A 21,827-nucleotide genomic window follows, 5' to 3' on the forward strand; every position below is an offset into this window, starting at 1 on the left:
GAGCCTGTGGCCATCCTCGCGCTCACATTCAGCTCCAGAAGCATGTGCAGTTCTGTATCAAATGTGTCACTGTGTGGCAGGCCTTGACAGGCACAAACTGTACAGTATTGATAACGATCCAGCCTGTTCAAGCCGTCAGGCCAGTCATGCTATGTTTCAACATTTCTCTTCAAATGGTAGCAATATTCCCACGGTGTTGTAGGAATAACGCAAAGCCCAGTTAACCCATGACACCCATCATGACCGGATGCAGACTAGAGGTACCCAACTAGAAATTGTCAAACAAATTTCAATCCGATATGATCATCTTGCCTGCCCACAAAAGAGTTTGACTTGATTCAAATACTTTTCACCAAATATAGCTTAATCACAATGGATAAAAAATATACTGGGGCCTACCAGTGATTAGGGAAAGGATAGCTAAAGATACGTACATGGAGAAACAGACAATAGAACGAAAGAGAAGAGGCAAGGCAGAGTGTGATAAAAAATCAAAACAAATGAAGATGAGAAAAACATGCAATGAAGCAGTTATACCCTATGGTGTGGGCTTCACAGGCTTGTAAATGCCGTGGGCACAAGTTACAGGCCCAGGCCAAGTGAGGCCATTACAAAGCCTACTGGTGAAGCCTGCCTCAGAGGGTGTTTTTTTACTGATCAGCACCCCGTGGATAACCCCCGGGGAGCTAATGAACTGAATAAAAAAAAGAAACGGCCAGCCATGGGCAACATGCGCCCCGTGGCACCATGAGGACAGAGGCGTAGACAGAGTAGGGCCTGAGCAGGCAAGATAGAGTCAAAGGTGAGGTTATACTGAAGTCTGAGCTACACCACCTAATATTAAACGTGAGTCTACCATTTTGAATCAATGTGGTTGGCAAGCTGGAAAGCACAAAGGATCAAACCAAGACTCAACCTCCGAGATCTAGAAGATCCAACTCCAGCGCCAAACACACCTAATATTTTCAATTATGGATAGTTAGTAGAACAAACAACAATTGTGTTATAATAACCCACCATAACCAATGCCAATTTCAATCAAGGTTTTTTAGGTAAGGTTTTAATAAACCAGTTTCTTTCTAAACATACAAATGCAAACTCTGTTATTTCTAACTGTGCAAACAGAAGAAAAACAACCTTTTTATATAAAGTAAGGTTTAAATATGCCAACACCCAAACATGTTGTTTCTAACCGAACCTACAATTGCAAACTCTGTTATTTCTAACTATGCATTTTCTAAACGGAACACGATATTGCATATTGAAGACTATCCCAGTGGAAGAAGAGGGAAGGAAATGCATGGCAAGGGAAACAAAAACAAAAGAAGGTAGCAATTAAAATGTGTTATTTTGCACTCTTATAATCTGACAACATTGTGTCAATGACTTCATGCCTACATTGGATTTGCATGCCAAATACCAGGCTATGTAACACCAGTGCCACCCATAATGGTGAATATTCATGTTTTCGTTTCTTTCCTTCTTTCTTCTTCCACTGGGATAATCTTTGACAACTTGGTTACCTTATACCTCAATATGCATCATCTTTGACATCATTCTACGTGGCAAAATACAAAACCTATCAAGGGAAGGGATTGGTTAAGGGAACATCTACTCATAGAACATATAAGGATTAGTACATCATTGGCTACCCCTTATCTGTAGGGCACGCCTTGAACTACCTCTAAATACGTGCAGTACTGATTATAGCTGACAAAAAAACAGTGGATTGGTCTATGCAACATTGTATGTTAAGTTGTCCCCCAACCCCACTAATTGGTTGGCATACTATCCAAACCTTAGACTTTTGGCTCTTTTGAAGTATGTACGTGAAATTAAACTTAGGTGTTTGAATCCCACCAGACTACTCCCTGTTTTCCCAATTAGTCCATCATCTCTCATCAGTAGGCTATAACCCAAAGTCTTCCATTTGTAGTTGACCTTGTTGCCTGTTCACTGTCCTGGAAAATTCAAGGGAGTGTGAGCACACCATTATCTTAGCTTAAGGCTCTGATGAATAGTCTTTGTTTTCGACTTCTGAGTCTCGTGTGAAGAGACCACACATTTGTCCATTTCAGCCTTCTATTTACTGCTATTTGATTTAATTATCCAGGGTGCTGTTGCTCCTCTTGGCCTCTAGAGACTTGCTCACTCTATCTCACATGTACTTTGTATACTTTTAATTGACCAGCAGTTTGGTTCTCACAGATGTTTTTTTCTTCGTCTTCCATCTATGAAGAATGTCACACATTCAGAGCTTATCTTCATGCTCCTTTTGTGCTCTGTGCTTCTGTGCTTGTCCTTTAAAAAAGCATCCTTAACTCTGGGCTAACCGTGGCTCATTGTCGGCTCTGCACACTGAGCTGTTTTTCTCTGTCTCCTGATTCTGCATCCTTGGTCTGTCTCTCAGTTAGCTTGGTTAAGTTCAACGTGAGCCAGTGTCCATCTTAGTACTATGGCCGTCCTTGCCACATTATATATTCCTGTATAGCAAGCTTCTATATATTTTCTTTCTTCCTTGCGTTATTGCGTAGTCATTCATGCATTCTGACATCTTGGCAGTTGACATCCTTCCATGTAGCATTCTTCCATACAACATCCTTCCACACTTTCAGTGCGAGGGTACATTCTGTATGCATGTCTGAGTGCATACCGTCTCTCATACACTCGATGTGGTATGGGAATAACACAGGGGGTGTCATTTATTCCCATTCTTCAAATGTTTCAGTATGACGGCGGTGAGGGGGTGGGAACTGGACAGGTAGTGTCTACCTGCTCCTCTACAGTACAAGTCAGGAGTGAGCATGGGCTTTCACCAGTTGTTTTTAGCCCACATTCTCACACTCTTAATGTACTGGTGTCTTCTCCCTCAGTGCTATTGAGAGAACACATCCCATGAAGGCAAAAGAAAGAGAAATCAAGAGAGGAAAGGGCAGGTGAGAAAGATATATAGCAAGAGAACGTATGGGGGAAAGAGAGTACAGGAGATGACCAAGTGAGATCAGCGACAAAAGGACAGGTAAAAAGAAGGAAAAGTGTGTTGAGGAGAGAGAGAATAAAAAGGGAGTAAGTGGAGCCATTGGTAGTGGTAAAAAATGAGAATTGTGTAAACAAGAGAAAGAGATGAGTTTGAAGGTATGATATGATATGATATGATATGGCATTTATAACGTGTCTATACACAAGTGTTTCAAGGCGCGACAAGGCATGGGAGGGGGAACAGAGGAAAGACAGAGGCAACGATTTTACTAGGCCAAGTGACATTGTGATCGCGCAAGTGCGGGGAAGAAAAAGAAACAGTAAAGAGAAAGAGAGGAACATTAAACGTGGCCTGAGGAGTAGAAAGGAAACTGGAAAGTAAGAAGGATAGACAGCAAGAGAGAAGAAGCGATGAAGGAAGAGGGAGTGAGGGAGTGAGAAGCTACATTAGAAAAGAAGTGGAATGGTCTCTTCCTATTGATTTCATATTAAAAGACACTCAGAAGAGAGTAATCAGAAATGATTGGTATTTAAAATTCTATTTTAGAGGCTAAATCATGATCTGCTTCTTACATGATGTCAAGCCTGTCTTTCATGTCACTACAACTTTATGTAACGAGGTTCCCAAACAGTGCTAGGAAAAGAGAATATATGTTTCAGAACTGTAATAGATGGGAAACTGGAGAATTGTTGGGAGCAAGAAAACATTCTCCAGGAATTTAGAATCTGCCGAATTTGCAAGAAAAGAAATGTGATTGAAACTTTGCAACATTTATTAATATCTGTGAAATGGTCGAGGAGAAGCAATGCAACTATTTTTGGAAATGTGCTGATAATGTTTCCTTTGTAACCATGGACGACCTTCAGCATCACATTCAGAATGCTTGGCAGATCTCTTTATTACACACGTTAGACTGATGGCAATGGATGTTTCATGATGAATGATGAGAAACTGTATTAATGTGGACAATTAACTGTGTAATTTTAAATACGTGATCTTGCTTTGTGTTAGCTGTATGAGTTGTAATGAGAGATTAAACGATTGTGATTATGCATAAGGTTTAATTAAAACCAAATCCCACTGAATTGAATAAAAAAAAAGACAAATAGAGAAAGAGAGCTAAAGACAGCACAGGTGAAGTGGAAAAGAGTTTGAGGGAATGAAAATACAAGAGGAAAAGGTGCAGAGAGGGAGAGAGATAGAGAGTAAGTCAATTGAAAGAGCGGTCAAGTAAGGAAAGAGGAGAGGCGATGAAGAGGACACATTGCGCTTTGAAACACATTGTGTATAGGCGCTATATAAATAAACTATCTTATCATATCATATCATAGGGAAAGAATAAGGAAGAGTTAAAGAGAAAATCAAATGCATTTGCAATTCAAGGTTTTATTCTTGGGATTAGAGAATTGAGAAGGTGTGCGCACAGCCCCATGTGTGACTATGTTAAGATCACTATGCTTGGGCCCAGAAGTTGTGAATTGCTGTATTTCTTGCTGAATGGTTTAATAGCACAAATATCATGCCCTCTGTTTACGGGAAATTTAAAACAGAAACAATGTTGGCATACTGCAAAAGGTGGGCATGGCTCATATGAAGGGCACTGATTGTGCAGCCTCCACTTGCTCGAACTCTCCGATGCCAAATGCCTTCCCACACTGAATAGGCTTGAGACAGTTCCAGACGAAATAGGTTGGATCAGGCATTCGTCGTTGGCACCACTTTGGCCATACGCCATTGGCACCAGTGTGGGAAATACGGCCTGTGCATGTGATCTTTGTATGCAACATACATGAAATGCCAACAACTATTTATATGATGGAGTTAAAGTGCCAGATTTGAAAAAAGCATTTTTCTATGGGGAAACCCATTGAAAACCTCTTCATAGATCAGGCCCAAAGGATCTTGAATACGATTCTTTTTTTAAATCCAGCCCATCAAGCAACCTGCGCCGGGCCGAACCATGACCCTTGGTAATCCCGTGAAGCGCTTTGAGATGGATTCCTTAGGTTAAATGTGTCATACTGAAAATTACAATGAGGTCTCATTTTGCAAATTTGGGCAAATGGCGTGGGGGGACCTTTGCATTTGCAGTTTGGAACTCCCACGTGATTGTCATCACTTGCATGTTGGAGTGCAAAAGGAAGGCGTAAAGCAGAGGTGAAATCTCTTGTATGTCTCCCTTTTGCATTCTGCTGAGCAAATTCGGTAAACGCTGCCCGCCAATTACACACGGCAGGCAGCGTTGACAAGGGATTTCTATGGAACCTGCCTGCTTTTTGATGCATTGGAGTTCACAGCATTTATAACAGCATGAAAATGCCCTGTTGGATGAAATGCTGGATTATGTGTATGGTGGAGAGCAGGGGAAGGTGGAATCATAGATTGTTCTTGTGAAATTGCTTTGTGTGGTGGTTGCGTCGTCTGTGCATTTTCTCCTTTGTTCTCTGTGTGCCCTAATGTGCTATTTGTAATCAGGAATAGTTTTCAATATATTTAACACCTGTGCCGAAAAAGGTATTTTTGTTCGAATACCTGCAAACAATATATTCCTCTCTGCGAAACCTTTTGTAAATGCAGGATTCGTAGCTTAGCAAGGCTGATCCGCTTAAGCCTTAACAAGGCTTGGCTCATAGATGGAGGGTTCTCTGGGATATGATTGGTCCAACGGTCATCAACGTCTTCCACTCACTCTTTACAGAGGGCACCTGAACCTCAGTACTAGGGACACTGCATAAATCAAACTTCTCTGTCTAGACACTGCCTGGCAGGATCACTCTGGGCCCACACCAGCAAGTGATGCAATTCTAACAAACACTAATGCCATGTTACTCTACTTTCACACTGCGCCAAATCACCACCGTAGCATATTCAGTGCCCCTGACCCTCCTACATGGCTTATTGTGCCCCTTCCTGGGGAACTCCAGGCCCTGGTCTGCTGGGGGCATAGTGAGCAAAAGTCAGGAATGCAAGAGGGGAGAGCACGATACTTTGGACAATTTGGTAAATGGAAGTATTTTGTTTGAGTCAGGATGATGTGTGTTAGTCCATCTTACGTGAATTGCCTTCTGGAGAAAGTTGGAGAATAGATATATGTGTTGAGATAACAGAAGCAATTTGGTTCCAAGGCTACACCTTTTCAAGATTACCTAAGCAGGTTCTCGGACCCCTCCCACACCCTGCACTGCTCGATATTCAATTCATAGCTCTCCAATCATGGACATTCAAAAGCACCTCCAGACCAGGCCTGAGCTGATCACTGAAATTAACATGCAGGCCTCTCTGTGGGCTGGCATTAAAGTTTACATGCACTCCACGGTGCAGACTGACCATTGACATTACCATACACTCATCACTCTGGTCTGGTCATTGGAGTTTACATGCACTCCATGGAGCAGGCTACGGACAGAAATTAGAGGCACTCCTCAGTGTAGGCTAGTCACTAAAACTATACACTCCCTGGTGCGGGCTGGGGTCACTGAAACTAACATACACTCCCTGGCGTGGGCTGGTCACTGAAACTAACATCCGCTCCCTGGCGTGGGCTGGTCACTGAAACTAACATCCGCTCCCTGGCGTGGGCTGGTCACTGAAACTAACATCCGCTCCCTGGCATGGGCTGGTCACTGAAACTAACATCCGCTCCCTGGCGTGGGCTGGTCACTGAAACTAACATCCGCTCCCTGACGTGGGCTGGTCACTGTAACTAACATACACTCCCTGGTGTTGGCTGGTCACTGAAACTAACATCCGCTCCCTGGCGTGTGCTGATCACTGTAACTAACATACACTCCCTGGTGTGGGCTGGTCACTGTAACTAACATCCGCTCCCTGGCGTGTGCTGATCACTGTAACTAACATACGCTCCCTGGCGTGGGCTGGTCACTGAAACTAACATACGCTCCCTGGTGTGGGCTGGTCACTGAAACTAACATACGCTCCCTGGCGTGGGCTGGTCAATGAAACTAACATACGCTCCCTGGCGTGTGATGGTCACTGAAACTAACATACGCTCCCTGGCATGGCCTGGTCACTGAAACTAACATACTCTCCCTGGCGTGGGCTGTTCACTGAAACTAACATACACTCCCTGGCGTGGGCCGGTCACTGAAACTAACATACACACTAACATACGCTCCCTGGCGTGGGCTGGTCAATGAAACTAACATACGCTCCCTGGTGTGTGATGGTCACTGAAACTAACATACGCTCCCTGGCATGGGCTGGTCACTGAAACTAACATACTCTCCCTGGCGTGGGCTGTTCACTGAAACTAACATACACTCCCTGGCGTGGGCTGGTCACTGAAACTAACATACACTCCCTGGCGTGGGCTGGTTCACTGTAACTAACATACACTCCCTGGCGTGGGCTGGTCACTGAAACTAACATACACTCCCTGATGTGGGCTGGTCACTGAAACTAACATACAATCCTGGTGTGGGCTGGTCACTGAAACTAACATACACTCCCTGATGTGGGCTGGTCACTGAAACTAACATACACTCCCTGGTGTGGGCTAATCACTGTAACTAACATACACTCCCTGGTGTGGGCTGGTCACTGAAACTAACATCCACTCCCTGGCGTGGGCTGGTCACTGAAACTAACATCCGCTCCCTGGCGTGGGCTGGTCACTGAAACTAACATCCGCTCCCTGGCGTGGGCTGGTCAATGAAACTAACATCTGCTCCAAGGTGTGGGATGGTCACTGAAACTTACATACGCTCCCTGGTGTGTGATGGTCACTGTAACTAACATACACTCCCTGATGTGGGCTGGTCACTGAAACTAACATACACTCCCTGGTGTGGGCTGGTGACTGAAACTAACATACGCTCCCTGATGTGGACTGGTCACTGAACTAACATACACTCCCTGGTGTGGGCTGATCACTGTAACTAACATACACTCCCTGGTGTGGGCTGATCACTGTAACTAACATCCGCCCCCTGGTGTGTGCTGGTCACTGTAACTAACATACACTCCCTGGTGTTGGCTGGTCACTGAAACTAACATCCGCTCCCTGGTGTGTGCTGATCACTGTAACTAACATACACTCCCTGGTGTTGGCTGGTCACTGTAACTAACATCCGCTCCCTGGTGTGGGCTGGTCACTGTAACTAACATACACTCCCTGGTGTGGGCTGGTCACTGTAACTAACATCCGCTCCCTGGTGTGGGCTGGTCACTGTAACTAACATACACTCCCTGGTGGGCTGGTCACTGAAACTAACATACACTCCCTGGTGTGGGCTGGTCACTGTAACTAACATCCGCTCCCTGGTGTGGGCTGGTCACTGACACTAACATACATTTCCTGGTGTGGACTGAGCACTGTAACTAACATACACTCCCTGGTGTGGGCTGGTCACTGAAAATAAAATACACTCCCTGGTGTGTGCTGGTCACTGAAACTAACATACACTCCCTAGTGTGTGGGCTGATCACTGTAACTAACATACACTCCCTGATGTGGGCTGGTCACTGAAACTAACATCCGCTCCCTGGCGTGGGCTGGTCACTGTAACTAACATACACTCCCTGGTGTGGGCTGATCACTGAAACTAACATCCGCTCCCTGGCGTGTGCTGGTGTGCGCTGGTCACTGTAACTAACATACACTCCCTGGTGGGCTGGTCACTGAAACTAACATCTGCTCCCTGGTGTGGGCTGGTCACTGTAACTAACATACACTCCCTGGTGTGCGCTGGTCACTGTAACTAACATCCGCTCCCTGATGTGGGCTGGTCACTGTAACTAACATACACTCCCTGGTGGGCTGGTCACTGAAACTAACATCCGCTCCCTGGTGTGGGCTGGTCACTGTAACTAACATCCGCTACCTGGTGTGGGCTGGTCACTGACACTAACATACACTCCCTGGTGTGGGCTGGTCACTGAAACTAACATCCGCTCCCTGGTGTGTGCTGATCACTGTAACTAACATCCGCTCCCTGGTGTGTGCTGATCACTGAAACTAACATACACTCCCTGGTGTGGGCTGGTCACTGAAACTAACATACGCTCCCTGGTGTGTGCTTGTCACTGTAACTAACATACGCTCCCTGATGTGGGCTGTTCACTGAAACTAACATACACTCCCTGGCGTGGGCTGGTCACTGAAACTAACATACACTCCCTGGTGTGGGCTGGTCACTGAAACTAACATCCACTCCCTGGCGTGGGCTGGTCACTGAAACTAACATCCGCTCCCTGGTGTGGGCTGGTCACTGAAACTAACATCCGCTCCCTGGCGTGGGCTGGTCAATGAAACTAACATCCGCTCCAAGGTGTGGGATGGTCACTGAAACTTACATACGCTCCCTGGCGTGTGATGGTCACTGTAACTAACATACACTCCCTGGTGTGGGCTGATCACTGAAACTAACATAAACTCCCGGGCGTGGGCTGATCACTGTAACTAACATCCGCTCCCTGGTGTGTACTAACATCCGCTCCCTGGTGTGGGCTGGTCACTGTAACTAACATACACTCCCTGGTGTGGGCTGGTCACTGTAACTAACATCCGCTCCCTGGTGTGGGCTGGTCACTGTAACTAACATACGCTCCCTGGTGGGCTGGTCACTGAAACTAACATACACTCCCTGGTGTGGGCTGGTCACTGTAACTAACATCCGCTCCCTGGTGTGGGCTGGTCACTGACACTAACATACACTCCCTGGTGTGGGCTGGTCACTGAAACTAACATACGCTCCCTGGTGTGTGCTGTTCACTGTAACTAACATACACTCCCTGGTGTAGGCTGGTCACTGTAACAAACATCCGCTCCCTGGTGTGGGCTGGTCACTGACACTAACATACACTCCCTGGTGTGGGCTGGTCACTGAAACTAACATACACTCCCTGGTGTGTGCTGATCACTGTAACTAACATACACTCCCTGGTGTGGGCTGGTCACTGAAACTAACATACACTCCCTGGTGTGGGCTGGTCACTGAAAATAACATACACTCCCTGGTGTGTGCTGGTCACTGTAACTAACATACACTCCCTGGTGTGGGCTGGTCACTGTAACTAACATACACTCCCTGGTGTGGGCTGTTCATTAAGGTAATAACACATTCCCCTGCCTATGCAGCTCAAGTGGCGTATCCTTGTGATAGTTTGTTGCCAGCTTGCTGTCGTCATCATAGGGAGAGTATAGGAATATTACAGCCACGTGGAGCAGGCGGGGTAACTAGAAAGAAGGCTTGCAATACTGTATTGTCCACCTTGTAGATATGTCCACTTTTCTCTGATCCACCTTATGCCGAATTAATGAACTCTGAAAGACGACTGATTCTTGAGCCGTACTAGACACGATAGTTCTGTGCACACACTGTCTGGGTGCTTCAGGATGCAGCTTCAAGCTCGTCATCTTTGTCCAACCGGAAGTACACAGGTTTGAACCTGGGTAGGGCTGACTGGCATTAAAATGGGTAATATTAACGCTATACAGTTGTTTTGCGCTAGTTTCTTTTTTTTGGTGAGTTTTTTTTAACGAAAAATGCTAATTGAAAAAACTCTTTGAAAAATAAAGGGGGTGGGTAAGGGAAAACATTAAATAATAGGAAAGGAAAGGGCTTGGGCTAAGTTGCGCGTGTATTCCATGAGTCTCCTTAGCAAATAATGCTAAAGAAGTGCTTGGGCTAGATTGGTGTGTGGTGGCAGGCAGATGGGCACCGGGTGGTTGGGGTGAGGGAAGCTTATGCGGGGGTAGGAGGGCGAGCAGGGGACTATGAGGCAAAGGAGTGGGCAAATAAAATGGCAGGTGGGGGGAGGGACGTATGTGGCCTGCATGGAACGCAGACTTTACCATACAGTAAAGTCCTCTATCCTTGCCATTGCTTGACACCTCCTCAGCGTGCGTATGGTCCATAGTCACCCTTCTGCGCATTCACATCTTGAACAGTAGTGCTGTAAAGAAACACTGTGTCCAATTCATTAACCATTAAACCAAGGGTGGAACGAGATGTTTAAAAGGCTAAAATAAAGACTGTGCATTAGTAAACATTTTGCTTAAAGTATTTCTGAAAATCTGTATCAATAAACACCGTATCAGGGGTCAGTCTCATAGGGAAGCATATTCCCAGAATTCCAGCATGCAGAAATCACGGTAAAAATCAGCAACGGTTAAAATGAGGGTCATATTGCTTGTTGCATGGCACCCCTGTAAGGGGCATGGTATCTCCCAGTGTGTTTGGCATGGTCTCATGGTTCCCCATGTGACCAAGTTAAGAAATTGAACGAGCTGCTACCGGCTCGTCAGTCTAACCACCATCAGGCTCCAGTGTCGTTCTTCAAGCACCATGCTGGTGCTGCGCTGCATGCGCTGGGCCCAAGGATGGTGCCCAGCATGAGGACGGTGCCCCTGCCAGGCAGCGCTGTCCCTGGGTGATCCCAATGCCATGTGACCATGGCTAATGATGCGACTCCGGCTTGGGTGCCCCCCACCCACGAATGCACAGCGTGATCGCCGCACCAAGGAATCCCGTCGGGTGACCCTGACATGAGTATGGGGCCTGCTCGGTGACCCGGAGCAGGCCCTCCCAACAATGGTGATGAGGGTTGCTCCGCCCACAGGCTGGAGCTTGCGGGCCGGGAGTCCGCGTGTGTGTCGGTGGCTGGGCCGCCTCTGGCGTGGATGGAGGTGCGCGGCACCGTCGGGATGTGAGCCTGGAGAGAGCCCGCTCTGAGGAGCATGTCTGCTGCCAATGGGGGAGCCGCCAAACAGCTGGGGCAGCCCCGAATCATGAGCGGCGTCGCAGAGGAGAAAAGTAAGAAAGGGCTGCGGCCCCACACGAAGGAGAACAGAGTTGCCCCGGCCCGCACTTCAATGAAGGGGAGATGAGGGAGGAGAAGCACCACAGAACCACACATCGCCCTGTGAACAGCATACACAGACCAAGGTCGACACCTTCAACACAAAGAGGGCTGAGTCCATTGCCCAGCAACGGGGTAGCGGCTCCATCCAGAGTGCGTGTGCGCCCTCAGCGTCACCTAACTCAGTGAACCAAGCCAGGTGTCGAAACAGCATAGACGCCATCACTTGTGCCCCCCCTTTGTCGGTGCCCCCTGGCGTTTCCAGGTGCCATGGTGTTGGCCCCAGAGCAGTACAACCATCTGGCCATGAGGTTTGCCCTCCAGACTGTGGATTTGGCCGATGTGGCCCCTGGGCCTCCCCAAGTGCGGCTTTGCCAGCCCTCTGTGACTCTGGTGAATGTTGGTGAGGACATGGACCGTTTTCTTGCAACTCCACGAGTGTGAAGGACGCACATCATCATCGACATAACCATGAAGACGAATGGCTCGGTGGGTGGGCAGGATAAGGCAGTGCACATCTGAACATGCGGCATGTTTCACATGGTGCTAGTAGCTTTCATCAGTGTTTTGTAATCATAGAGCCACTCACCCAGGTTAATACAGGGTGTGCAAAGAAGTAGAGTGGTTCAAGTAGTAGTAGTTGTGGTTATGTTGGGACGTTGGGGGTTTTGTTTTGTTGTTATGGAAAAGGAGGAGTGTTGCATGGCACCCCTGTAAGGGGGCATGGTATCTCCCAGTTGTTTTGGTGTGGTCACATGGTTCCCCATGTGACCAAGTTAATAAAATGAATGAGCTGCTTCCGGCTCATCAGTCTAACCACCATCAGGCTCCAGTGTCGTTCTTCAATCACCATGCTGGTGCTGCACTGCATGCGTGGACCCAAGGACGGTGCCCAGCATGAGGACAGTGCCCCTGCTGGGCAACGGCGTCCCTGGGTGATCCCAACGCCATGTGACCATGGCTAATGATGCGACCCCGGCCTGGGTGCACCCAGAGCCAAGGCCGCTGTGCGCCGGGTGCCCATGGCCACGTGTGGAGCTCCGGTGATCCGGAGCGGGTGGGGTGACCCCCACCCACAAATGCGCGGCGTGATCGCCGCACCAAGGAACCCCGTCGGGTGACCCCGACATGAGTATGGGGCCTGCCCGGTGACCTGGAGCAGGTCTCCCCAACAGTGCTGATTTATGGTGTCTGCATGCAAGTTTAGTGTTGATAATTGTGCTAAAGATGTTACCAAGTACATGTATACTTGGATATGAGCCAGTGGCAGCGTCGTAGTCAACCCCTCCCCCTCCCCCTCCCCCCGTGCACGTTACCTAGACAAGTGCTTGCTTCATTGCTTTGATTTTCCTCTATATTTCATGATCATGATTCAAATATGGTGGCAAGATTGCTTTGCAAGTTAAGCTCCCGTCTCAGATATCTGTGTGCGACCTGCAGTCCCAGGTTTGAATCGGGCTCAGCCCTTTTTCCTTCTGATGCTGATGCACTGAGCGCCTTTACATTAATTAGCAATAGCAGATGCTATTACAGCACTTAGAAGATAGCGGAATCTGGCATGAAGCGCTATTTAAAACCTGATGTTGCCATTATTCATCAGTAAATATGAAGTATTATTCTATGTCTGCAGGTCTGCAGGTTGAGCCCACTGGTTGGGGAATGCAGCGAAACTCGGCATCATAGCGCCTGGCTCCTTTCTCGAGTTTTTCTGAGGTATGTAGAAAATCATATTATTTTTGTACCATCGTCAAATATTACATGAATGTCTTTTTTTTCTCATGACGTTGCAATGTTGAAAGAGGCAGCACTAACATATCGCTATATTTTATCTCTGTACTATTAGAATTACCATTCCATACTGGCACTCAGCAAGTGATTGTATTTTAATTAGGCAGCCAGAGAAAGTGCCTTATAATGTCGTGCATAAATAAGGTATGGAAAAAAACACAGAGAGAAAATGGGATATGAAGCAATTAATGGCTGTGCAGTTAGACTGAGTGTAGTCTCGTGTGCACAGCTTTGTCTCAGGTTTTGGTAGCAGAAAGGGTGACTGGCTCATTCCTCGTGGGGCACAGGCCAGTCCCATTTCATTTCTTTGGGAGTGGCAGGAGGAATCAGGCAAAGCCAATGGGGGCGGTGGTGTAAGAGGGTGACCGCCCCAATCCCTTCCCTAACTCGGCCACCGTGTTCTTCTTGAGGGTAGGTCTAGCTTATCGGGAGGCATCGGGGCCACACATGCACTCGGCCAGACATCGCCCCTGAGGCACCACACCCCAAAGCAATGCCTACTCCTGAAAGTCTTTGGGTGGATAGCTCAGGGGCAACGTGCTCGCCTTAGAAGCAAGATGACACAGAGCAACACAGGTTCGATCCCTGGGTCCACGCTTAGAAACCTCTGGGTATTAAGTGCGTTATAAATATCATGTCATGTCATGGGGTGGGAACAGGGCGGCCTCCCAATGTGAGCCCCTTCTGGTCCATGCTACAGGGCGAATAGACGGAATACGATGAAATGACTGCGGTAAAAAAGTCTGAGTACCAAAAGTCCGACCCCCATTTGTTCGCATAGGTATATGTGGGGGCTAATGTTTATAGAAAATGTATAGGCGTAAGGTGGGGGGGCTCTGGGGGTCTCCCCCACATATATATGCATAAAAATGAATAAAAAAAATATTCAGACTTTTTTCCTCGGTCATTTCACACAGATCCGAATAGACAGGCGAGATGGTCATGAAATGTCACAAACGAGCCTTACAAATGAACTGCACACACCCAGATAGCACATGCACACACCCAGATAGAACATGCACACACCCAGATAGCAGAGCGTATGGTTTTAAATAGTTACGTCCACATCCCTCTTCCTCGTCTCAGTACTTTCTTATAAGCATCCACCCCTATGAAAGGAACTCATTAAACTTTGTAGTCCTACCCTCTCTCCAGGAGTACAATAATCCCAGCATGACACAGTTAAAATGTGATTAGATTAGATGGCACGGGCAATCCATACACAGTTTAAGCATATACTAAAAGCAGGACTGCCCCTGTTTCCGAAAGTGATGGACAAACGTATTGAACGAATGGAGAGACCCAGCGAGTAAGTCAGCCCGTAGATTCCTTTGTATATTACCACCCCGACCCACTGAAAGGGGAAGATACATCTCTGCCTCAGTCAGTCCAGATTGATGCCATTCTCCTGAGTGTGGGAGGGAGACCCTCTAGATGCATATCTGCGGGAGGCTTCCCAGTAGATATGCTAGTAGTTCACGACACCAGTCCTACATCTATTTGCCTCGTAGGACATTGTGAGGCTACCCTGGTTTTGCTCTAGGTTCCCATGTCAGGGGGCATGGGTGCGGAGCCAATGGCAGTGCTATGGCCACGAGATCTATAGTACACATCTGCTTCCAGAGAAAGCAGTCCGGTAAACGGTGGCAACAAAGTGGTATCTGGTCATTTCATCGAATGCCATTGCATATAATGCCATTCCATAGAAATGTTTCCTTCTAAAAAATGTCCATCGAAAGCATATTTTTGGGGGTAAAGGGTTAATTTTTGTTCAGGTGCATTTTAAAGGGTAAAAAAAAAAAAGATTAAAAAAATTCATTCCATGGACATTTTTAAGATGGAAACATTTCGATGGAATGGCATTATATGCAATGGCCATAAACCCAACAAAGAGAATGGGGTGTTAAGATGGCATGTAGTGTTCAGAGCAGCCAGTTATGCCTCTTATACTCCTATACAGCTAGGAAGGATATAAAAAGGTGTCTAAAGCCCTGCATGATGGCCTAGAGAAAGATCCAGTGTCGCAGGACATTAGGAATCAAGTAGAGCGCCTATCTTATCACCTATCGTATGATGGTGTGAAGGCATCAGTGATGGCTACAGGCTCAGCCATGGCCGGGTGAAGGCAGCTCCATATCAGGGACTGGCCCACAGAGACAAGACAGAACTCAACAGCCATGAGAACACCCTCCAAGGGGAACATGCTGTTTGCAGACGCCCTTGAAGAGGAAGTACTCAAAGTATTGAAAGCAGAAAATCAGGCCCTAAAAGCAAGATGGGGTCATATGGCTCAGGAAGGTCCGTCAGACAGCAGAAGCCTGGCAAGGGCTTCAGGAGGATCTCAGGCAGTGGCAAGCCAATATGGAACCATACATTGAGGGCAGCCTTCTCTCTTCCTGACACAGAGAAGTCATGACACCAGGCGATTGAGGTCAAGGCACAGGAACATAAAGAAGGAATGGATCGGTTTATCATCAGATGCCCGAGTAAACAGAATTTTGTCATGGGCACAGAGAACCGAATTGGCATCTCTCCCTCCACCCACGGGAATGCTCCAGACTCCATTGCCCAAAGGCACAACCAAAAGGAGGGCAATAAGAATGCACATACAAGAAGTGCATACAAAGGAGGCAATCAGGAAGTCCCCAGAAGGGAGGATGGAATGGGGCTATAGTCCATAATTTTTCTAGTCCCCAAGCCCTCTGGAAATGCTGGCTGGTGGTTATATCTAAAGAACTTAAGCAGCCATGTTGCAATAAGAGATGGTCAGTTTGCAAAAGATAATGCCGCTAATAGGGAAAAAGGACTACCTGTCATTGTACTTATAGGACGCATGCTTCCACATTTGAATTAGAGGCCAGCACCTGACATATCTTCGTTTCATTGTCGAGGGTCAGGACTTCCTGTTTAGAGCACCACCCTTAGGGTTGAAAACATCCCCCCAGGTTTTCAGAAAAGTCCTAGAACCAGATGTGGCAGCCCTACACAAGGTCAAAATCCAGACATTTCCCTATTTGAACGATTGGCTCCTCAGGGCGGCAATGGCAGAAACACTAAACTTGCATGTAGAGCCCACACACAGGACTCTGGAGGCAGTATGGTTACCCTAAACTGGGAGCAATCTGAGTTAACTCCATCTCAGGACCTCAAGTTCATAGGGGCACGATTCAGGGTGGACAAGGGGTTTTGATAGTGACATAATGATCAAGCTGCATTCTGCCCTTTGGAATCTTCTCCACATGCAACAGGCAGCTATCCTGACATTTATTCAAGTGCAGGGAGACATGGCCTCGTGTATGTTCCTGGTTCAATGGGCGAGAATGCATATGAGGCCTTTGTAAAAAGGTGTTCGAGAAATTGAACCCAGTTATTTAGAAATTGAGACAATACAAGGTTGGCGATAACCCACCGGTGATTCAGACGGGTTGCCGCCAACCCTGTAACACTGTTTCTGCCACCTGACATCCTGGTGCTACCGGTATATCATAGGCAGCGGAACGGTTATTTCCCATTCCCATGGAATCCATGGGAATGGGAAACCTGAAGCAACGGCACCGTTAGTACCAGTGCTGTGCTTCAGGAAAAAGCATGCCATTAGGGCAGCGGAACTCCTGGCAGGTCAGGCCCGCAGGGAGTTCCGTGCCATGGTCCAGAAAGGGTGCAAGTATGTTTCTACCAAAACCTGTATTTCCGGACCGCTAAACTTGTAATGACGCCCAAAGTCTGCAGTTGTGGTTTCAGGTGAAACACATGGTTTGCACTAAAACAGCCCTTGTCAATCACTGCTAGCACAGATGCCAGTAATGTGGGTTGGCATGCACAGGTGGAAGGGCAACAGCATCAGAAGAGATGAGGAGACCAGTAGGTAGTGAGTTCTTCCAAATGGAGGGAGTTTATGGTGATCGGTCGAGCCCTTAGGGGCTATCATTGATATGAGGAAGGGCAGTAGTTCAGGGGTTAGACAACACCTCAGCAATGTCTCATATGAACAGGTCCAGCTGGCACTTAGCACACAAGCCTGGGGACTGAGCAGAATCGAACCTGCCAACCATCATGGCCGTTCATATCAGACAACATAATATCAGATAGGTCAAGTCGGATATTCCTGTCGTTAGCATGGGAGTTTCGAATGGACCTTTTCCAGCAGATATGAGAGTAGTTCGAGACTTCAGTCCTTGATCTATTTGCATCGCAGATGAATGCAAAGTTAGCCCGGTGTTGACCAGGTTCCCATGTTAGGGGGCATATGCAGTGGAGGCAATGACAGTGCAGTGGTCACCAGTTCTAATATATGCATTGCTGCTACCTCTGATTGCAAAGGTGTTGTCCAACATCACAGCCCCATCGGTGGAGGTGATTTTAGTAGCACTCTTGCGGCTCAGAAGTACATTGTTGCCCCTCATTTTAGAATTAGCAATAGCTCCAGTATTTCTGATTCTGCAGCAGCAGCGTCCCCTCAGGATAGCGCAAACATAGGATTTAAAATAAATTCACTCAATAGAGCCAATAGAAGATTTGGTGCGTGAGAGGATGGGGTTGCAGTAGCAAGGCCAATCACGGCAGCTAGCCTAGATAGTGCCAAATGATTAGAGGCCTTCCACCTTGAAGTTTTGTGATGGGCATTGGATGCATTTTAGGGCATGATCTGAGAGGAACAGGATGAAAGCTCCCTAAGATGGCGCTGCGTGGTGAGTCATGAGGGCCGGAGCCAGATAACGTGAAACTAGTTAGTCATCTGTTTAAAGGCTTCCCAATACCTAGGCTCATATCTGTATGGACTGTTACACCCATTGGTGTTGACGTTGGTCTTAAGGGGTCTTCAGGTGGCCATTCAGCTAAATTGTCTCACTCTGAACTCAGTAGTTATGGTGGCCATTAGATCAGCCAAATATCGAGGCGAATAGAAGCATTTGAATGGAAAGCACCATTCATATTAGTCCAGCACTGTACTCAGTAGTCCACACCCAGCACTCTTTCTAAGATGGGATCCAACTAAGATGGATCTTAGACGGGTGGATCTGGATCACATCACATTTCTAAGATGGCACCAAAGTCCCATGTCTCAAAAGAGATTGTACCGCCTTCTTCTTTTTAGTACCCAGCATCACCAGAGGAGGTGGATGGAACAAACTGGATCTCAAAATGTTGGTTTGGATGTATCTCGAAAGAACAGCGGCCGAGCAGGACGGCTTTGCTTCCAATTACCAGCCTGTGGTTTCAGAAGATGATTGAGATACAATGCAGCATGCGCTCAACGCGCAGAATGGCGGCATCCTGGGCAGAATCTCAGGGTGTTTCACTTCAGCACATTTGTAGGGCAGAAACAAGGGCAGATACTAATATGTTCATTAAGCACTACTGTCTAACACACATAGATAGGGGCAAGCGTATGCGACACGGGTGTCAGGCCTGCACTGAGTTACAGGGTGTGAGATCTCAGGTGAAGTAAAGTGGTTCTGCAGTGTAAATACAGCATACAAGTGTCAGTCATTTATTTTTTTGTTGCACATATCCCACGATACTTGATATACCTCAAGGAATGGGATGTGGATGAGGGAGGGGAATTTAATCTTCCTCGTCACAGTACTTGTGACCTGCTTCACCTACCCAGCAGAAGGTAAAACGGGCCATGAGGAAGGTATGCTGGGGCTAAAAAAAAAGTTGATGGGTTCCTGTCATAGACCTTCATAAGAAATGTACTGAGACGAGAAAGTCTTGGACTAGGAGCAATGCAGATTACCAGTAAGTAATAAGTAGTCAAAGCACTCCTTTCTAATGCTCTTCAAGCATTGGCATTCAGACACAAACAGACGTGTATTGTTATGCTTGGCACCGTGCATCGCGGAATTTGAAGAGCGACTCTAGCAAGCTCCTCAGTGTTCGCTTGTCCTCATTAAAAGCCTCTCAGCAGGGTAAAAAGCTTGCAATGATTAATCCTTTATAGTAATTGTCTCACATATTGTGTCACTTACGTGTTCTCCTTCTCCCACACACAATGTGAACACAACAGGTTCCAAATGTATGCAATGGGGAAATTCTGTGAGCGTGGTGTACCCAAAAAGACCACCCGTCCTTACATGCTCCTATGAACTCTTCTTCACACAAAGCTTCTCTCCAATTGCTCTATTTGGCCCAACAACCCGATATACAACCTACCAGGCACTATTTTAATCTGGGGGGTTAAATATTGACGGATTGATTAGACATCTATATGATGGTGTTAATGCACTCTCTGATTGAATAACGCATATTTCTTTGACACTTTATGCTGGGCTCATCCAACTATTGAAGGGCTATAATAATTGTGTTGTAATGGCTGCTGTGGCAGGCTCTGCCATCTCAAGTGTAGTCAGGTCCATTACTGACCTCAGTAGGGTAATTTGTAGGCCTCTGTGCCATGGCAACACGCATGCCAACTCTCCCGATTAAAAAGATTGCTATTTGTTTCTTATTTCTTACCCACGCAAAACAATTAAAACATCAATGCATCAATGCATCAATGCAAATTCCTTTCTCCCACTTTCAGGAGCAAACTCTCCCTCCCAGGTGGCGAAGAATGTTGCCATCTGTTGAGTATCGTGGGGGCGTTGGGGGGGCCCACGCAATCACACACACACTCGCTCCGCATACATCCCAGGAGCTACGCCGGAGACGTATGGATGGTTTAGGTCCCCGGCGTGAACTGCCGCACGGGCCGTGTTTATTAACACTGCGCATGCTTGAAACTCGTTCTGGCTCACGCATGCGCCCAACAGCGTATTAGTACGCAACATCCCTCCTTTTCCCCCCCGAAACAGAAAACATGAACAAACATAGAATTAACAGTGCTCAAATACAACTTAAACTGTTAGTGTACCACTGATTACGAAACAGGGTCCATAAGAAAGTCTTGGAACCTCTGCGGCGGCCTGCGCCCCGCCCGGCTCGGCTACCTGCGTGCTTCATCCTGAGGTACATCGGGCATCCCTGGAGTCTCGGGCGGTTCCTCGTGTCTCAGTGTTGACTCGGCATTCTGCTTCGGGTCGGGTGTGACTGTCTCCTCCGGACTCGCAGTTCCTATGCGCTTGAAGAAGGACACGTTCCTGGTGACAGTCCCTCGTGCATTGGCGGCGGTGACCAATAGACCCTTTGACGTGCGTCACCCCGAGTGGCTGCGTTTCATATGGTAGTGACAACTTTCCTTCCTGCCTTCTGTTTCGCACTAGCACGGTGTCACCCACGGCAATGTCTTTCTCTGGGAGCCTCCTCCTGGTGGTCTCTCTTTCATTCTGAGTGGCTCTCTCTGCTTGCACCTGCTCGTTATTGATCTCTCCCGGATGTCGACCTTCGATTTCTGGTAACAATCCTCTTGGCACCCGTTTGAAGAGCGCCTCCGCCGGGGCGACCCCAGTGGACTGATGCGGGGTCGAGCGGTACTCTCTGAGAAATTCGAACAGGTTACGTCTTAGATCTTCCCCTCCATTCATTAATATGCGGAACACCTTGTTGAGCGTTCGCATAAATCACTCTACCTCCCCATTTGCTCTTGGCCAGAGGGGTGTGACCTTACAATGTTTTATCCCTCTTTCTTCACAGTAGGTTGCAAACTGCTGCCCTTTGAACGGGGCACTGTTGTCCGAGCACACCTCCCTTGGAAACCCATGCGTGGCAAACATTTTCTCCAACGCCATGATGGTGTGTTCGCTGGCAGTGGACTCGACTAACTCAACTTCAGGGTATCGTGACCACTGATCGGTCACCACCAGAAAGTACATTCCCGGGCCTGTGGACCCAAAATCGGCATGTACCGTCCCCCATGGCTGGTCGCTCCTTACCATGGCTTGTATCGGCAGCCCTCTTTCCACCGGACTCGCAGCTTGGCAGGGAATGCAGTTCTTCACAAACTCCTCCACTCTGCTTTCCAGCTCCGGGAACCAGACCTTTAATCTCAAGCGAGCTTTCATCTTGGCCATCCCCTGGTGGCCATTATGGGCCAGATGTAGGACTTTGTCAACTAATGTTCTCGGGATCACAATCTGGTGACCCCTCAGCAGGAGGCCATCATCCGCCACTGTCAACTCGTGCCGCGCCTTCCAGAGAGCTTGCAGGTCCTTTTGAGCCCCGATGACCCTCCTGGAGTTGTCTTGCAGGACCTCACGCCACTCCCCACTCGCTATCGCCTGCCTGATTTTGGTGAACGTTTCGTCCTTGTTGGATTCCTCTGCAATTACCTGACGGGTCAGGGCAATGGGCAGCG

At 47.6% G+C, this 21,827-nt stretch overlaps 1 protein-coding gene across 1 annotated transcript in view; it reads left to right on the plus strand.

The window, feature by feature from the left end:
* Positions 1 to 21,827, plus strand: part of RIPOR3 (RIPOR family member 3) — an 898,683-nt gene that overhangs the window by 387,045 nt on the left and 489,811 nt on the right. The window contains exon 3 of the mRNA XM_069651171.1: positions 13,434 to 13,516. The gene's annotated coding sequence lies outside the window, so the exon portion shown is untranslated. The remainder of the gene's footprint in view (positions 1 to 13,433; positions 13,517 to 21,827) is intronic.

The sequence above is a fragment of the Ambystoma mexicanum genome, chromosome 3p (assembly GCF_040938575.1).
Source record: "Ambystoma mexicanum isolate Mex_15411 chromosome 3p, UKY_AmexF1_1, whole genome shotgun sequence".
NCBI lineage: Eukaryota > Metazoa > Chordata > Amphibia > Caudata > Ambystomatidae > Ambystoma > Ambystoma mexicanum.